Source organism: Heptranchias perlo, chromosome 2 (assembly GCF_035084215.1).
Source record: "Heptranchias perlo isolate sHepPer1 chromosome 2, sHepPer1.hap1, whole genome shotgun sequence".
Classification (NCBI taxonomy): domain Eukaryota; kingdom Metazoa; phylum Chordata; class Chondrichthyes; order Hexanchiformes; family Hexanchidae; genus Heptranchias; species Heptranchias perlo.
The window spans coordinates 4,953,849-4,969,018 of NC_090326.1; the positions used below are offsets into that span (position 1 = coordinate 4,953,849).

At 45.4% G+C, this 15,170-nt stretch overlaps 13 non-coding genes across 13 annotated transcripts; all 13 read left to right on the forward strand.

Annotated features, from left to right (window-relative positions):
- Positions 1–2,278: 2,278 nt before the first annotated feature.
- Positions 2,279–2,350, forward strand: trnae-cuc (transfer RNA glutamic acid (anticodon CUC)). The gene has a single exon. It is a non-coding gene; the product is annotated as a tRNA-Glu (tRNA).
- An 888-nt stretch (positions 2,351–3,238) lies between these two features.
- Positions 3,239–3,310, forward strand: trnae-cuc (transfer RNA glutamic acid (anticodon CUC)). The gene has a single exon. It is a non-coding gene; the product is annotated as a tRNA-Glu (tRNA).
- Positions 3,311–4,195: 885 nt separating this feature from the next.
- trnae-uuc (transfer RNA glutamic acid (anticodon UUC)) lies at positions 4,196–4,267 on the forward strand. Its single transcript has one exon. It is a non-coding gene; the product is annotated as a tRNA-Glu (tRNA).
- An 869-nt stretch (positions 4,268–5,136) lies between these two features.
- On the forward strand, positions 5,137–5,208 carry trnae-cuc (transfer RNA glutamic acid (anticodon CUC)). The gene has a single exon. It is a non-coding gene; the product is annotated as a tRNA-Glu (tRNA).
- Positions 5,209–6,093: 885 nt separating this feature from the next.
- On the forward strand, positions 6,094–6,166 carry trnak-uuu (transfer RNA lysine (anticodon UUU)). The gene has a single exon. It is a non-coding gene; the product is annotated as a tRNA-Lys (tRNA).
- An 869-nt stretch (positions 6,167–7,035) lies between these two features.
- Positions 7,036–7,107, forward strand: trnae-cuc (transfer RNA glutamic acid (anticodon CUC)). The gene has a single exon. It is a non-coding gene; the product is annotated as a tRNA-Glu (tRNA).
- An 884-nt stretch (positions 7,108–7,991) lies between these two features.
- Positions 7,992–8,063, forward strand: trnae-uuc (transfer RNA glutamic acid (anticodon UUC)). The gene has a single exon. It is a non-coding gene; the product is annotated as a tRNA-Glu (tRNA).
- Positions 8,064–8,932: 869 nt separating this feature from the next.
- On the forward strand, positions 8,933–9,004 carry trnae-cuc (transfer RNA glutamic acid (anticodon CUC)). Its single transcript has one exon. It is a non-coding gene; the product is annotated as a tRNA-Glu (tRNA).
- Positions 9,005–10,836: 1,832 nt separating this feature from the next.
- On the forward strand, positions 10,837–10,908 carry trnae-cuc (transfer RNA glutamic acid (anticodon CUC)). The gene has a single exon. It is a non-coding gene; the product is annotated as a tRNA-Glu (tRNA).
- Positions 10,909–11,793: 885 nt separating this feature from the next.
- On the forward strand, positions 11,794–11,865 carry trnae-uuc (transfer RNA glutamic acid (anticodon UUC)). Its single transcript has one exon. It is a non-coding gene; the product is annotated as a tRNA-Glu (tRNA).
- Positions 11,866–12,720: 855 nt separating this feature from the next.
- trnae-uuc (transfer RNA glutamic acid (anticodon UUC)) lies at positions 12,721–12,792 on the forward strand. Its single transcript has one exon. It is a non-coding gene; the product is annotated as a tRNA-Glu (tRNA).
- An 869-nt stretch (positions 12,793–13,661) lies between these two features.
- On the forward strand, positions 13,662–13,733 carry trnae-cuc (transfer RNA glutamic acid (anticodon CUC)). The gene has a single exon. It is a non-coding gene; the product is annotated as a tRNA-Glu (tRNA).
- Positions 13,734–14,618: 885 nt separating this feature from the next.
- Positions 14,619–14,690, forward strand: trnae-uuc (transfer RNA glutamic acid (anticodon UUC)). The gene has a single exon. It is a non-coding gene; the product is annotated as a tRNA-Glu (tRNA).
- Positions 14,691–15,170: the final 480 nt, after the last annotated feature.

The following is a 15,170-nucleotide window of genomic DNA, read 5'->3' on the forward strand; positions in this document are numbered from 1 at the left end:
CCTCATACGTTTCAGGAAAGGATGACCCAGAGCATGGTACATTGGCGAGACCATGCAGACGCTGCGACAACGGATGAACGGACACCGCGCAACAATCGCCAAACAGGAGGGTTCCCTCCCAGTCGGGGAACACTTCAGCAGTCATGGACATTCATCCACCGACCTTCGGGCAAGCGTACTCCAAGGCAGCCTTCGAGACACACGACAACGCAAAATCGTCGAGCAGAAATTGATAGCCAAGTTCCGCACCCATGAGGACGGCCTCAACCGGGATCTTGGGTTCATGTCACGCGACACGTTACCCCACCAGCGAACAAATGTTATCTGTTTTTAATATAACGGGTCAGTTGCTGTCTTTTCTATGTTTCTACCTCTCTATCTCTGTTTATTTTTGTTTGTTTTTTTTTTGGTGATTTGTATATTCTGAGACCTTGCAGGTAACAACTGTCTGTCTGCACACTGATTGCCTTGGCAACGGGCAGTTGAAAAAACTGTCTGTAATCATCAAGCAATGTTCTGTGAATTATAAATGCGATTTCATTTCGAGGATTTCATTTCGTTCACCTGAGGAAGGAGGAAGCCTCCGAAAGCTTGCGAATTTAAAATAAAATTGTTGGACTATAACTTGGTGTTGTAAAATTGTTTACATTTCTTTAAAATGTGTTGACACTGATCAAAGTTTGTGGGAAGATTTTTTTTGCCATTTCTCCCAAGATTCAGAAAAGACCTGTTGCTTGTCACTTTAATTGTCGCCAACCTTTAACTGTAGCTCACAGTGTCAGAACAGTAACTGTTCTCATTAGCCATTTATGTCTCTCCTGGCACGACATCTCCTTAACAACACCAACTAATCACAGCACCTCTTTCTTCAAATTGAATTCCAGTGTAAAAAATGAGCGTTTTCAAAGCTAAGGAAGATGTGCAAGATTGGAAGGAGTATGCGACTGGAGATAATGGGCCTGAGGCAGTGAGAACATCTCTTGAACATTATCAGTACCTGAAAGGAGGGAGATGAGATCTTTGAGTTTATTTCTCCTGGCATCAGCAAAACCCATCGTCCCTCAATGCCCAACATCTTTCATCCATTTCGAGTGCATGCCGACCCGAACTTGGTGCTGTCATTGTCTGAACAAGTGTTTCATGTTCTTCGATGACCGTCGCAGACACGATGGGCCGAATGGCCTCCTTCTGTGCCCTGAATGTTCTGTGTTTCTCTGTAGTAAAAGAAAATGCCATTTTGGCCGAGCAGCTTGTTTGGGGAGAAAGGGACGTGAATTGCAGAGACAAATAGGAAAAAGAGGCTTGGACTGATGGCCTGCAAGATCGTGCCATGTGCTTCCCTGGTGGTCTAGTGGTTAGGCTTCGGGGCTTTCACCGCCACGGCCCGGGTTCGATTCCCAGTCAGGGAATGTTATTTGCAAAGTGCTGTTCGTTCTGATGCCAGTGATTGCTCCTGATCACTATCAGTTTTACACTGCTGTGGTTGCAACAAGGGGCTGCCCATCATTCCTTTATCTCACAACCCATTAGAGTGACACACAATGTACTTTCTTGCCTTCTGTAAAATGCCAGTATTTATTTTTAAAGAGTCGTGACGCTGATCAAAGTTTGTGGGAAGGTTTTTGTTGCCATTTCTAACAGATTTGGAAAAGATCTGCTGCCTGACACTCTAATTGTCGCCAACCTTTAACTATAGCTCACAGTGTCAGCACAGTCACTGTTTTTTTAGACTTTTATGTCTCTTCTGCCACTACATCTCCTTAACAACACCAGCTGATCACAGCACCGCTTTCTTCAAAATGAGGCCCAGTGTAAAAAAAAATGCACGGTTTCAAAGCGAAGGGAGGTGTGCAAGATTGGAAGGAGTGTGCGACTGGATATAATGGGCCTGAGGCAGTGAGAACATCTCTTGAGCATAAAGACATTCAGTATCTGAAAGAAGCAGGCTGATGAGCTCTTTCAGTTTATTTATCCTGGCATCTGCAAAACCCATCGTCTCTCAAAGTCCATCATCTTTCATCCATTTTGTGTGCATGCCTACCCGAACTTGGTGCTGTCATTGTCTGAACCAGTGTTTTATGTTGTTCGATGACCGTCACAAACACGATGGGCCGAATGGCCTCCCACTGTGCCGTGAATGTTCTGTGTTCCAAAGTGCAAAAAGAAAATGCCATTTTGGGCGAGCAGCTTTTTTTTGGATCGAAAGAGACCTGAATTTCAAAGGGACAATTAGGAAAGAAAAGGTTGGACTCCTCTCTCGCATGCATCAGCCGTAGCTTCCCTGGTGGTCTAGTGGTTAGGATTCGGCGCTCTCACCGCCGCGGCCCGGGTTAGATTCCCGGTCAGGGCAGATTGCTTTCTTGGTGCTCGTCGTTCTGGTGCCAACGAATGTCCCATCACTGAGCCCAATGCTTGCTCCTGATCAACATTAGCTTTTTCGCCAACATAAATGCTAATCGAGCAGCGGGCAGCCGATCATTCTTTAATCTAACAAGCCATTGGAGCGACATACAATGCACTTTCATGCCTTCTGTAAAATGCCTACATTTCTTTAAAATGTGTTGACGCTGATCAAAGTTTGTGGGAAGATTTTTTTTGCCATTTCTCCCAAGATTCGGAAAAGACCTGTTGCTTGTCACTTTAATTGTCGCCAACCTTTAACTGTAGCTCACAGTGTCAGAACAGTAACTGTTCTCATCAGCCATTTATGTCTCTCCTGGCACGACATCTCCTTAACAACACCAACTAATCACAGCACCTCTTTCTTCAAATTGAATTCCAGTGTAAAAAATGAGCGTTTTCAAAGCTAAGGAAGATGTGCAAGATTGGAAGGAGTGTGCGACTGGAGATAATGGGCCTGTGGCAGTGAGAACATCTCTTGAACATTATCAGTACCTGAAAGGAGGGAGATGAGATCTTTGAGTTTATTTCTCCTGGCATCAGCAAAACCCATCGTCCCTCAATGCCCAACATCTTTCATCCATTTCGAGTGCATGCCGACCCGAACTTGGTGCTGTCATTGTCTGAACAAGTGTTTCATGTTCTTCGATGACCGTCACAAACACGATGGGCCGAATGGCCTCCCACTGTGCCGTGAATGTTCTATGTTCCAATGTGCTAAAAGAAAATGCCATTTTGGGCGAGCAGCTTTTTTTTGGATCGAAAGAGACCTGAATTTCAAAGGGACAATTAGGAATGAAAAGGTTGGACTCCTCTCTCGCATGCATCAGCCGTAGCTTCCCTGGTGGTATAGTGGTTAGGATTCGGCGCTCTCACCGCCGCGGCCCGGGTTCGATTCCCGGTCAGGGAAGATTGCTTTCTTGGTGCTCGTCGTTCTGGTGCCAACGAATGTCCCATCACTGAGCCCAATGCTTGCTCCTGATCAACATTAGCTTTTTCGCCAACATAAATGCTAATCGAGCAGCGGGCAGCCGATCATTCTTTAATCTAACAAGCCATTAGAGCGACATACAATGCACTTTCATGCCTTCTGTAAAATGCCTACATTTCTTTAAAATGTGTTGACGCTGATCAAAGTTTGTGGGAAGATTTTTTTTGCCATTTCTCCCAAGATTCGGCAAAGACCTGTTGCTTGTCACTTTAATTGTCGCCAACCTTTAACTGTAGCTCACAGTGTCAGAACAGTAACTGTTCTCATTAGCCATTTATGTCTCTCCTGGCACGACATCTCCTTAACAACACCAACTAATCACAGCACCTCTTTCTTCAAATTGAATTCCAGTGTAAAAAATGAGCGTTTTCAAAGCTAAGGAAGATGTGCAAGATTGGAAGGAGTGTGCGACTGGAGATAATGGGCCTGAGGCAGTGAGAACATCTCTTGAACATTATCAGTACCTGAAAGGAGGGAGATGAGATCTTTGAGTTTATTTCTCCTGGCATCAGCAAAACCCATCGTCCCTCAATGCCCAACATCTTTCATCCATTTCGAGTGCATGCCGACCCGAACTTGGTGCTGTCATTGTCTGAACAAGTGTTTCATGTTCTTCGATGACCGTCGCAGACACGATGGGCCGAATGGCCTCCTTCTGTGCCCTGAATGTTCTGTGTTTCTATGTACGAAAAGAAAATGCCATTTTGGCCGAGCAGCTTGTTTGGGGAGAAAGGGACGTGAAATGCAGAGACAAATAGGAAAAAGAGGCTTGGACTGATGGCCTGCAAGATCATGCCATGTGCTTCCCTGGTGGTCTAGTGGTTAGGATTCGGCGCTTTCACCGCCGCGGCCCGGGTTCGATTCCCGGTCAGGGAACGTTATTTGCAAAGTGCTGTTTGTTCTGATGCCAGTGATTGCTCCTGATCGCTATCAGTTTTACACTGCTGTGGATGCAACATGGGGCTGCCCATCATTCCTTTATCTCACAACCCATTAGAGTGACACACAATGTACTTTCTTGCCTTCTGTAAAATGCCAGTATTTATTTTTAAAGAGTCGTGACGCTGATCAAAGTTTGTGGGAAGGTTTTTGTTGCCATTTCCAGCAGATTTGGAAAAGATCTGCTGCCTGACACTCTAATTGTCGCCAACCTTTAACTATAGCTCACAGTGTCAGCACAGTCACTGTTTTTTTAGACTTTTATGTCTCTTCTGCCACTACATCTCCTTAACAACACCAGCTGATCACAGCACCGCTTTCTTCAAAATGAGGCCCAGTGTAAAAAAAAATGCACGGTTTCAAAGCGAAGGGAGGTGTGCAAGATTGGAAGGAGTGTGCGACTGGATATAATGGGCCTGAGGCAGTGAGAACATCTCTTGAGCATAAAGACATTCAGTATCTGAAAGAAGCAGGCTGATGAGCTCTTTCAGTTTATTTATCCTGGCATCTGCAAAACCCATCGTCTCTCAAAGTCCATCATCTTTCATCCATTTTGTGTGCATGCCTACCCGAACTTGGTGCTGTCATTGTCTGAACCAGTGTTTTATGTTGTTCAATGACCGTCACAAACACGATGGGCCGAATGGCCTCCCACTGTGCCGTGAATGTTCTATGTTCCAATGTGCTAAAAGAAAATGCCATTTTGGGCGAGCAGCTTTTTTTTGGATCGAAAGAGACCTGAATTTCAAAGGGACAATTAGGAAAGAAAAGGTTGGACTCCTCTCTCGCATGCATCAGCCGTAGCTTCCCTGGTGGTCTAGTGGTTCGGATTCGGCGCTCTCACCGCCGCGGCCTGGGTTTGATTCCCGGTCAGGGAAGATTGCTTTCTTGGTGCTCGTCGTTCTGGTGCCAACGAATGTCCCATCACTGAGCCCAATGCTTGCTCCTGATCAACATGAGCTTTTTCGCCAACATAAATGCTAATCGAGCAGCGGGCAGCCGATCATTCTTTAATCTAACAAGCCATTAGAGCGACATACAATGCACTTTCATGCCTTCTGTAAAATGCCTACATTTCTTTAAAATGTGTTGACGCTGATCAAAGTTTGTGGGAAGATTTTTGTTGCCATTTCTCCCAAGATTCGGAAAAGACCTGTTGCTTGTCACTTTAATTGTCGCCAACCTTTCACTGTAGCTCACAGTGTCAGAACAGTAACTGTTCTCATTAGCCATTTATGTCTCTCCTGGCACGACATCTCCTTAACAACACCAACTAATCACAGCACCTCTTTCTTCAAATTGAATTCCAGTGTAAAAAATGAGCGTTTTCAAAGCTAAGGAAGATGTGCAAGATTGGAAGGAGTGTGCGACTGGAGATAATGGGCCTGAGGCAGTGAGAACATCTCTTGAACATTATCAGTACCTGAAAGGTGGGAGATGAGATCTTTGAGTTTATTTCTCCTGGCATCAGCAAAACCCATCGTCCCTCAATGCCCAACATCTTTCATCCATTTCGAGTGCATGCCGACCCGAACTTGGTGCTGTCATTGTCTGAACAAGTGTTTCATGTTCTTCGATGACCGTCGCAGACACGATGGGCCGAATGGCCTCCTTCTGTGCCCTGAATGTTCTGTGTTTCTATGTACGAAAAGAAAATGCCATTTTGGCCGAGCAGCTTGTTTGGGGAGAAAGGGACGTGAAATGCAGAGACAAATAGGAAAAAGAGGCTTGGACTGATGGCCTGCAAGATCGTGCCATGTGCTTCCCTGGTGGTCTAGTGGTTAGGATTCGGCGCTTTTATCCGCCGCGGCCCGGGTTCGATTCCCGGTCAGGGAACGTTATTTGCAAAGTGCTGTTTGTTCTGATGCCAGTGATTGCTCCTGATCGCTATCAGTTTTACACTGCTGTGGTTGCAACAAGGGGCTGCCCATCATTCCTTTATCTCACAACCCATTAGAGTGACACACAATGTACTTTCTTGCCTTCTGTAAAATGCCAGTATTTATTTTTAAAGAGTCGTGACGCTGATCAAAGTTTGTGGGAAGGTTTTTGTTGCCATTTCTAACAGATTTGGAAAAGATCTGCTGCCTGACACTCTAATTGTCGCCAACCTTTAACTATAGCTCACAGTGTCAGCACAGTCACTGTTTTTTTAGACTTTTATGTCTCTTCTGCCACTACATGTCCTTAACAACACCAGCTGATCACAGCACCGCTTTCTTCAAAATGAGGCCCAGTGTAAAAAAAAATGCACGTTTTCAAAGCGAAGGGAGGTGTGCAAGATTGGAAGGAGTGTGCGACTGGATATAATGGGCCTGAGGCAGTGAGAACATCTCTTGAGCATAAAGACATTCAGTATCTGAAAGAAGCAGGCTGATGAGCTCTTTCAGTTTATTTATCCTGGCATCTGCAAAACCCATCGTCTCTCAAAGTCCATCATCTTTCATTCATTTTGTGTGCATGCCTACCCGAACTTGGTGCTGTCATTGTCTGAACCAGTGTTTTATGTTGTTCGATGACCGTCACAAACACGATGGGCCGAATGGCCTCCCACTGTGCCGTGAATGTTCTATGTTCCAATGTGCTAAAAGAAAATGCCATTTTGGGCGAGCAGCTTTTTTTTGGATCGAAAGAGACCTGAATTTCAAAGGGACAATTAGGAAAGAAAAGGTTGGACTCCTCTCTCGCATGCGTCAGCCGTAGCTTCCCTGGTGGTCTAGTGGTTAGGATTCGGCGCTCTCACCGCCGCGGCCCGGGTTCGATTCCCGGTCAGGGAAGATTGCTTTCTTGGTGCTCGTCGTTCTGGTGCCAACGAATGTCCCATCACTGAGCCCAATGCTTGCTCCTGATCAACATTAGCTTTTTCGCCAACATAAATGCTAATCGAGCAGCGGGCAGCCGATCATTCTTTAATCTAACAAGCCATTAGAGCGACATACAATGCACTTTCATGCCTTCTGTAAAATGCCTACATTTCTTTAAAATGTGTTGACGCTGATCAAAGTTTGTGGGCAGATTTTTGTTGCCATTTCTCCCAAGATTCGGAAAAGACTGTTGCTTGTCACTTTAATTGTCGCCAACCTTTAACTGTAGCTCACAGTGTCAGAACAGTAACTGTTCTCATTAGCCATTTATGTCTCTCCTGGCACGACATCTCCTTAACAACACCAACTAATCACAGCACCTCTTTCTTCAAATTGAATTCCAGTGTAAAAAATGAGCGTTTTCAAAGCTAAGGAAGATGTGCAAGATTGGAAGGAGTGTGCGACTGGAGATAATGGGCCTGAGGCAGTGAGAACATCTCTTGAACATTATCAGTACCTGAAAGGAGGGAGATGAGATCTTTGAGTTTATTTCTCCTGGCATCAGCAAAACCCATCGTCCCTCAATGCCCAACATCTTTCATCCATTTCGAGTGCATGCCGACCCGAACTTGGTGCTGTCATTGTCTGAACAAGTGTTTCATGTTCTTCGATGACCGTCGCAGACACGATGGGCCGAATGGCCTCCTTCTGTGCCCTGAATGTTCTGTGTTTCTATGTACGAAAAGAAAATGCCATTTTGGCCGAGCAGCTTGTTTGGGGAGAAAGGGACGTGAAATGCAGAGACAAATAGGAAAAAGAGGCTTGGACTGATGGCCTGCAAGATCGTGCCATGTGCTTCCCTGGTGGTCTAGTGGTTAGGATTCGGCGCTTTCACCGCCGCGGCCCGGGTTCGATTCCCGGTCAGGGAACGTTATTTGCAAAGTGCTGTTCGTTCTGATGCCAGTGATTGCTCCTGATCGCTATCAGTTTTACACTGCTGTGGTTGCAACAAGGGGCTGCCCATCATTCCTTTATCTCACAACCCATTAGAGTGACACACAATGTACTTTCTTGCCTTCTGTAAAATGCCAGTATTTATTTTTAAAGAGTCGTGACGCTGATCAGAGTTTGTGGGAAGGTTTTTGTTGCCATTTCTAACAGATTTGGAAAAGATCTGCTGCCTGACACTCTAATTGTCGCCAACCTTTAACTATAGCTCACAGTGTCAAAACAGTCACTGTTTTTTTAGACTTTTATGTCTCTTCTGCCACTACATCTCCTTAACAACACCAGCTGATCACAGCACCGCTTTCTTCAAAATGAGGCCCAGTGTAAAAAAAAATGCACGGTTTCAAAGCGAAGGGAGGTGTGCAAGATTGGAAGGAGTGTGCGATTGGATATAATGGGCCTGAGGCAGTGAGAACATCTCTTGAGCATAAAGACATTCAGTATCTGAAAGAAGCAGGCTGATGAGCTCTTTCAGTTTATTTATCCTGGCATCTGCAAAACCCATCGTCTCTCAAAGTCCATCATCTTTCATCCATTTTGTGTGCATGCCTACCCGAACTTGGTGCTGTCATTGTCTGAACCAGTGTTTTATGTTGTTCGATGACCGTCACAAACACGATGGGCCGAATGGCCTCCCACTGTGCCGTGAATGTTCTATGTTCCAATGTGCTAAAAGAAAATGCCATTTTGGGCGAGCAGCTTTTTTTTGGATCGAAAGAGACCTGAATTTCAAAGGGACAATTAGGAAAGAAAAGGTTGGACTCCTCTCTCGCATGCATCAGCCGTAGCTTCCCTGGTGGTCTAGTGGTTAAGATTCGGCGCTCTCACCGCCGCGGCCCGGATTCGATTCCCGGTCAGGGAAGATTCCTTTCTTGGTGCTCGTCGTTCTGGTGCCAACGAATGTCCCATCACTGAGCCCAATGCTTGCTCCTGATCAACATTAGCTTTTTCGCCAACATAAATGCTAATCGAGCAGCGGGCAGCCGATCATTCTTTAATCTAACAAGCCATTAGAGCGACATACAATGCACTTTCATGCCTTCTGTAAAATGCCTACATTTCTTTGAAATGTGTTGACGCTGATCAAAGTTTGTGGGAAGATTTTTTTTGCCATTTCTCCCAAGATTCGGAAAAGACCTGTTGCTTGTCACTTTAATTGTCGCCAACCTTTAACTGTAGCTCACAGTGTCAGATCAGTAACTGTTCTCATTAGCCATTTATGTCTCTCCTGGCACGACATCTCCTTAACAACACCAACTAATCACAGCACCTCTTTCTTCAAATTGAATTCCAGTGTAAAAAATTAGCGTTTTCAAAGCTAAGGAAGATGTGCAAGATTGGAAGGAGTGTGCGACTGGAGATAATGGGCCTGAGGCAGTGAGAACATCTCTTGAACATTATCAGTACCTGAAAGGAGGGAGATGAGATCTTTGAGTTTACTTCTCCTGGCATCAGCAAAACCCATCGTCCCTCAATGCCCAACATCTTTCATCCATTTCGAGTGCATGCCGACCCGAACTTGGTGCTGTCATCGTCTGAACAATTGTTTCATGTTCTTCGATGACCGTCGCAGACACGATGGGCCGAATGGCCTCCTTCTGTGCCCTGAATGTTCTGTGTTTCTATGTACGAAAAGAAAATGCCATTTTGGCCGAGCAGCTTGTTTGGGGAGAAAGGGACGTGAAATGCAGAGACAAATAGGAAAAAGAGGCTTGGACTGATGGCCTGCAAGATCGCGCTATGTGCTTCCCTGGTGGTCTGGTGGTCTAGTGGTTAGGATTCGGTGCTTTCACCGCCGCGGCCCGGTTTCGATTCCCGGTCAGGAAACGTTATTTGCAAAGTGCTGTTCGTTCTGATGCCAGTGATTACTCCTGATCGCTATCAGTTTTGCACTGCTGTGGTTGCAACAAGGGCTGCCCATCATTCCTTTATCTCACAACCCATTAGAGTGACACACAATGTACTTTCTTGCCTTCTGTAAAATGCCAGTATTTATTTTTAAAGAGTCGTGATGCTGATCAAAGTTTGTGGGAAGGTTTTTGTTGCCATTTCCAGCAGATTTGGAAAAGATCTGCTGCCTGACACTCTAATTGTCGCCAACCTTTAACTATAGCTCACTGTGTCAGAACAGTCACTGTTTTTTAGACTTTTATGTCTCTTCTGCCACTACATCTCCTTAACAACACCAGCTGATCACAGCACCGCTTTCTTCAAAATGAGGCCCAGTGTAAAAAAAAATGCACGGTTTCAAAGCGAAGGGAGGTGTGCAAAATTGGAAGGAGTGTGCGACTGGATATAATGGGCCTGAGGCAGTGAGAACATCTCTTGAGCATAAAGACATTCAGTATCTGAAAGAAGCAGGCTGATGAGCTCTTTCAGTTTATTTATCCTGGCATCTGCAAAACCCATCGTCTCTCAAAGTCCATCATCTTTCATCCATTTTGTGTGCATGCCTACCCGAACTTGGTGCTGTCATTGTCTGAACCAGTGTTTTATGTTGTTCGATGACCGTCACAAACACGATGGGCCGAATGGCCTCCCACTGTGCCGTGAATGTTCTATGTTCCAATGTGCTAAAAGAAAATGCCATTTTGGGCGAGCAGCTTTTTTTTGGATCGAAAGAGACCTGAATTTCAAAGGGACAATTAGGAAAGAAAAGGTTGGACTCCTCTCTCGCATGCATCAGCCGTAGCTTCCCTGGTGGTCTAGTGGTTAGGATTCGGCGCTCTCACCGCCGCGGCCCGGGTTCGATTCCCGGTCAGGGAAGATTGCTTTCTTGGTGCTCGTCGTTCTGGTGCCAACGAATGTCCCATCACTGAGCCCAATGCTTGCTCCTGATCAACATTAGCTTTTTCGCCAACATAAATGATAATCGAGCAGCGGGCAGCCGATCATTCTTTAATCTAACAAGCCATTAGAGCGACATACAATGCACTTTCATGCCTTCTGTAAAATGCCTACATTTCTTTAAAATGTGTTGACGCTGATCAAAGTTTGTGGGAAGATTTTTGTTGCCATTTCTCCCAAGATTCGGAAAAGACCTGTTGCTTGTCACTTTAATTGTCGCCAACCTTTAACTGTAGCTCACAGTGTCAGAACAGTAACTGTTCTCATTAGCCATTTATGTCTCTCCTGGCACGACATCTCCTTAACAACACCAACTAATCACAGCACCTCTTTCTTCAAATTGAATTCCAGTGTAAAAAATGAGCGTTTTCAAAGCTAAGGAAGATGTGCAAGATTGGAAGGAGTGTGCGACTGGAGATAATGGGCCTGAGGCAGTGAGAACATCTCTTGAACATTATCAGTACCTGAAAGGAGGGAGATGAGATCTTTGAGTTTACTTCTCCTGGCATCAGCAAAACCCATCGTCCCTCAATGCCCAATATCTTTCATCCATTTCGAGTGCATGCCGACCCGAACTTGGTGCTGTCATTGTCTGAACAAGTGTTTCATGTTCTTCGATGACCGTCGCAGACATGATGGGCCGAATGGCCTCCTTCTGTGCCCTGAATGTTCTGTGTTTCGATGTACGAAAAGAAAATGCCATTTTGGCCGAGCAGCTTGTTTGGGGAGAAAGGGACGTGAAATGCAGAGACAAATAGGAAAAAGAGGCTTGGACTGATGGCCTGCAAGATCGTGCCATGTGCTTCCCTGGTGGTCTAGTGGTTAGGATTCGGCACTTTCACCGCCGCGGCCAGGGTTCGATTCCCGGTCAGGAAACGTTATTTGCAAAGTGCTGTTCGTTCTGATGCCAGTGATTGCTCCTGATCGCTATCAGTTTTACACTGCTGTGGTTGCAACAAGGGGCTGCCCATCATTCCTTTATCTCACAACCCATTAGAGTGACACACAATGTACTTTCTTGCCTTCTGTAAAATGCCAGTATTTATTTTTAAAGAGTCGTGATGCTGATCAAAGTTTGTGGGAAGGTTTTTGTTGCCATTTCCAGCAGATTTGGAAAAGATCTGCTGCCTGACACTCTAATTGTCGCCAACCTTTAACTGTAGCTCACAGTGTCAGAACAGTAACTGTTCTCATTAGCCATTTATGTCTCTCCTGGCACGACATCTCCTTAACAACACCAACTAATCACAGCACCTCTTTCTTCAAATTGAATTCCAGTGTAAAAAATGAGCGTTTTCAAAGCTAAGGAAGATGTGCAAAATTGGAAGGAGTGTGCGACTGGAGATAATGGGCCTGAGGCAGTGAGAACATCTCTTGAACATTATCAGTACCTGAAAGGAGGGAGATGAGATCTTTGAGTTTATTTCTCCTGGCATCAGCAAAACCCATCGTCCCTCAATGCCCAACATCTTTCATCCATTTCGAGTGCATGCCGACCCGAACTTGGTGCTGTCATTGTCTGAACAAGTGTTTCATGTTCTTCGATGACCGTCGGAGACACGATGGGCCGAATGGCCTCCTTCTGTGCCCTGAATGTTCTGTGTTTCTATGTACGAAAAGAAAATGCCATTTTGGCCGAGCAGCTTGTTTGGGGAGAAAGGGACGTGAAATGCAGAGACAAATAGGAAAAAGAGGCTTGGACTGATGGCCTGCAAGATCGTGCCATGTGCTTCCCTGGTGGTCTAGTGGTTAGGATTCGGCGCTTTCACCGCCGCGGCCCGGGTTCGATTCCCGGTCAGGGAATGTTATTTGCTAAGTGCTGTTCGTTCTGATGCCAGTGATTGTTCCTGATCGCTATCAGTTTTACACTGCTGTGGTTGCAACAAGGGGCTGCCCATCATTCCTTTATCTCACAACCCATTAGAGTGACACACAATGTACTTTCTTGCCTTCTGTAAAATGCCAGTATTTATTTTAAAAGAGTCGTGACGCTGATCAAAGTTTGTGGGAAGGTTTTTGTTGCCATTTCTAACAGATTTGGAAAAGATCTGCTGCCTGACACTCTAATTGTCGCCAACCTTTAACTATAGCTCACAGTGTCAGCACAGTCACTATTTTTTTAGACTTTTATGTCTCTTCTGCCACTACATGTCCTTAACAACACCAGCTGATCACAGCACCGCTTTCTTCAAAATGAGGCCCAGTGTAAAAAAAAATGCACGGTTTCAAAGCGAAGGGAGGTGTGCAAGATTGGAAGGAGTGTGCGACTGGATATAATGGGCCTGAGGCAGTGAGAACATCTCTTGAGCATAAAGACATTCAGTATCTGAAAGAAGCAGGCTGATGAGCTCTTTCAGTTTATTTATCCTGGCATCTGCAAAACCCATCGTCTCTCAAAGTCCATCATCTTTCAACCATTTTGTGTGCATGCCTACCCGAACTTGGTGCTGTCATTGTCTGAACCAGTGTTTTATGTTGTTCGATGACCGTCACAAACACGATGGGCCGAATGGCCTCCCACTGTGCCGTGAATGTTCTATGTTCCAATGTGCTAAAAGAAAATGCCATTTTGGGCGAGCAGCTTTTTTTTGGATCGAAAGAGACCTGAATTTCAAATGGACAATTAGGAAAGAAAAGGTTGGACTCCTCTCTCGCATGCATCAGCCGTAGCTTCCCTGGTGGTCTAGTGGTTAGGATTCGGCGCTCTCACCGCCGCGGCCCGGGTTGGATTCCCGGTCAGGGAAGATTGCTTTCTTGGTGCTCGTCGTTCTGGTGCCAACGAATGTCCCATCACTGAGCCCAATGCTTGCTCCTGATCAACATTAGCTTTTTCGCCAACATAAATGCTAATCGAGCAGCGGGCAGCCGATCATTCTTTAATCTAACAAGCCATTAGAGCGACATACAATGCACTTTCATGCCTTCTGTAAAATGCCTACATTTCTTTAAAATGTGTTGACGCTGATCAAAGTTTGTGGGAAGATTTTTGTTGCCATTTCTCCCAAGATTCGGAAAAGACCTGTTGCTTGTCACTTTAATTGTCGCCAACCTTTAACTGTAGCTCACAGTGTCAGAACAGTAACTGTTCTCATTAGCCATTTATGTCTCTCCTGGCACGACATCTCCTTAACAACACCAACTAATCACAGCACCTCTTTCTTCAAATTGAATTCCAGTGTAAAAAATGAGCGTTTTCAAAGCTAAGGAAGATGTGCAAGATTGGAAGGAGTGTGCGACTGGAGATAATGGGCCTGAGGCAGTGAGAACATCTCTTGAACATTATCAGTACCTGAAAGGAGGGAGATGAGATCTTTGAGTTTATTTCTCCTGGCATCAGCAAAACCCATCGTCCCTCAATGCCCAACATCTTTCATCCATTTCGAGTGCATGCCGACCCGAACTTGGTGCTGTCATTGTCTGAACAAGTGTTTCATGTTCTTCGATGACCGTCGCAGACACGATGGGCCGAATGGCCTCCTTCTGTGCCCTGAATGTTCTGTGTTTCTATGTACGAAAAGAAAATGCCATTTTGGCCGAGCAGCTTGTTTGGGGAGAAAGGGACGTGAAATGCAGAGACAAATAGGAAAAAGAGGCTTGGACTGATGGCCTGCAAGATCATGCCATGTGCTTCCCTGGTGGTCTAGTGGTTAGGATTCGGCGCTTTCACCGCCGCGGCCTGGGTTCGATTCCCGGTCAGGAAACGTTATTTGCAAAGTGCTGTTCGTTCTGATGCCAGTGATTGCTCCTGATCACTATCAGTTTTACACTGCTGTGGTTGCAACAAAGGGCTGCCCATCATTCCTTTATCTCACAACCCATTAGAGTGACACACAATGTACTTTCTTGCCTTCTGTAAAATGCCAGTATTTATTTTTAAAGAGTCGTGATGCTGATCAAAGTTTGTGGGAAGGTTTTTGTTGCCATTTCTAACAGATTTGGAAAAGATCTGCTGCCTGACACTCTAATTGTCGCCAACCTTTAACTATAGCTCACAGTGTCAGCACAGTCACTGTTTTTTTAGACTTTTATGTCTCTTCTGCCACTACATCTCCTTAACAACACCAGCTGATCACAGCACCGCTTTCTTCAAAATGAGGCCCAGTGTAAAAAAAAATGCACGGTTTCAAAGCGAAGGGAGGTGTGCAAGATTGGAAGGAGTGTGCGACTGGATATAATGGGCC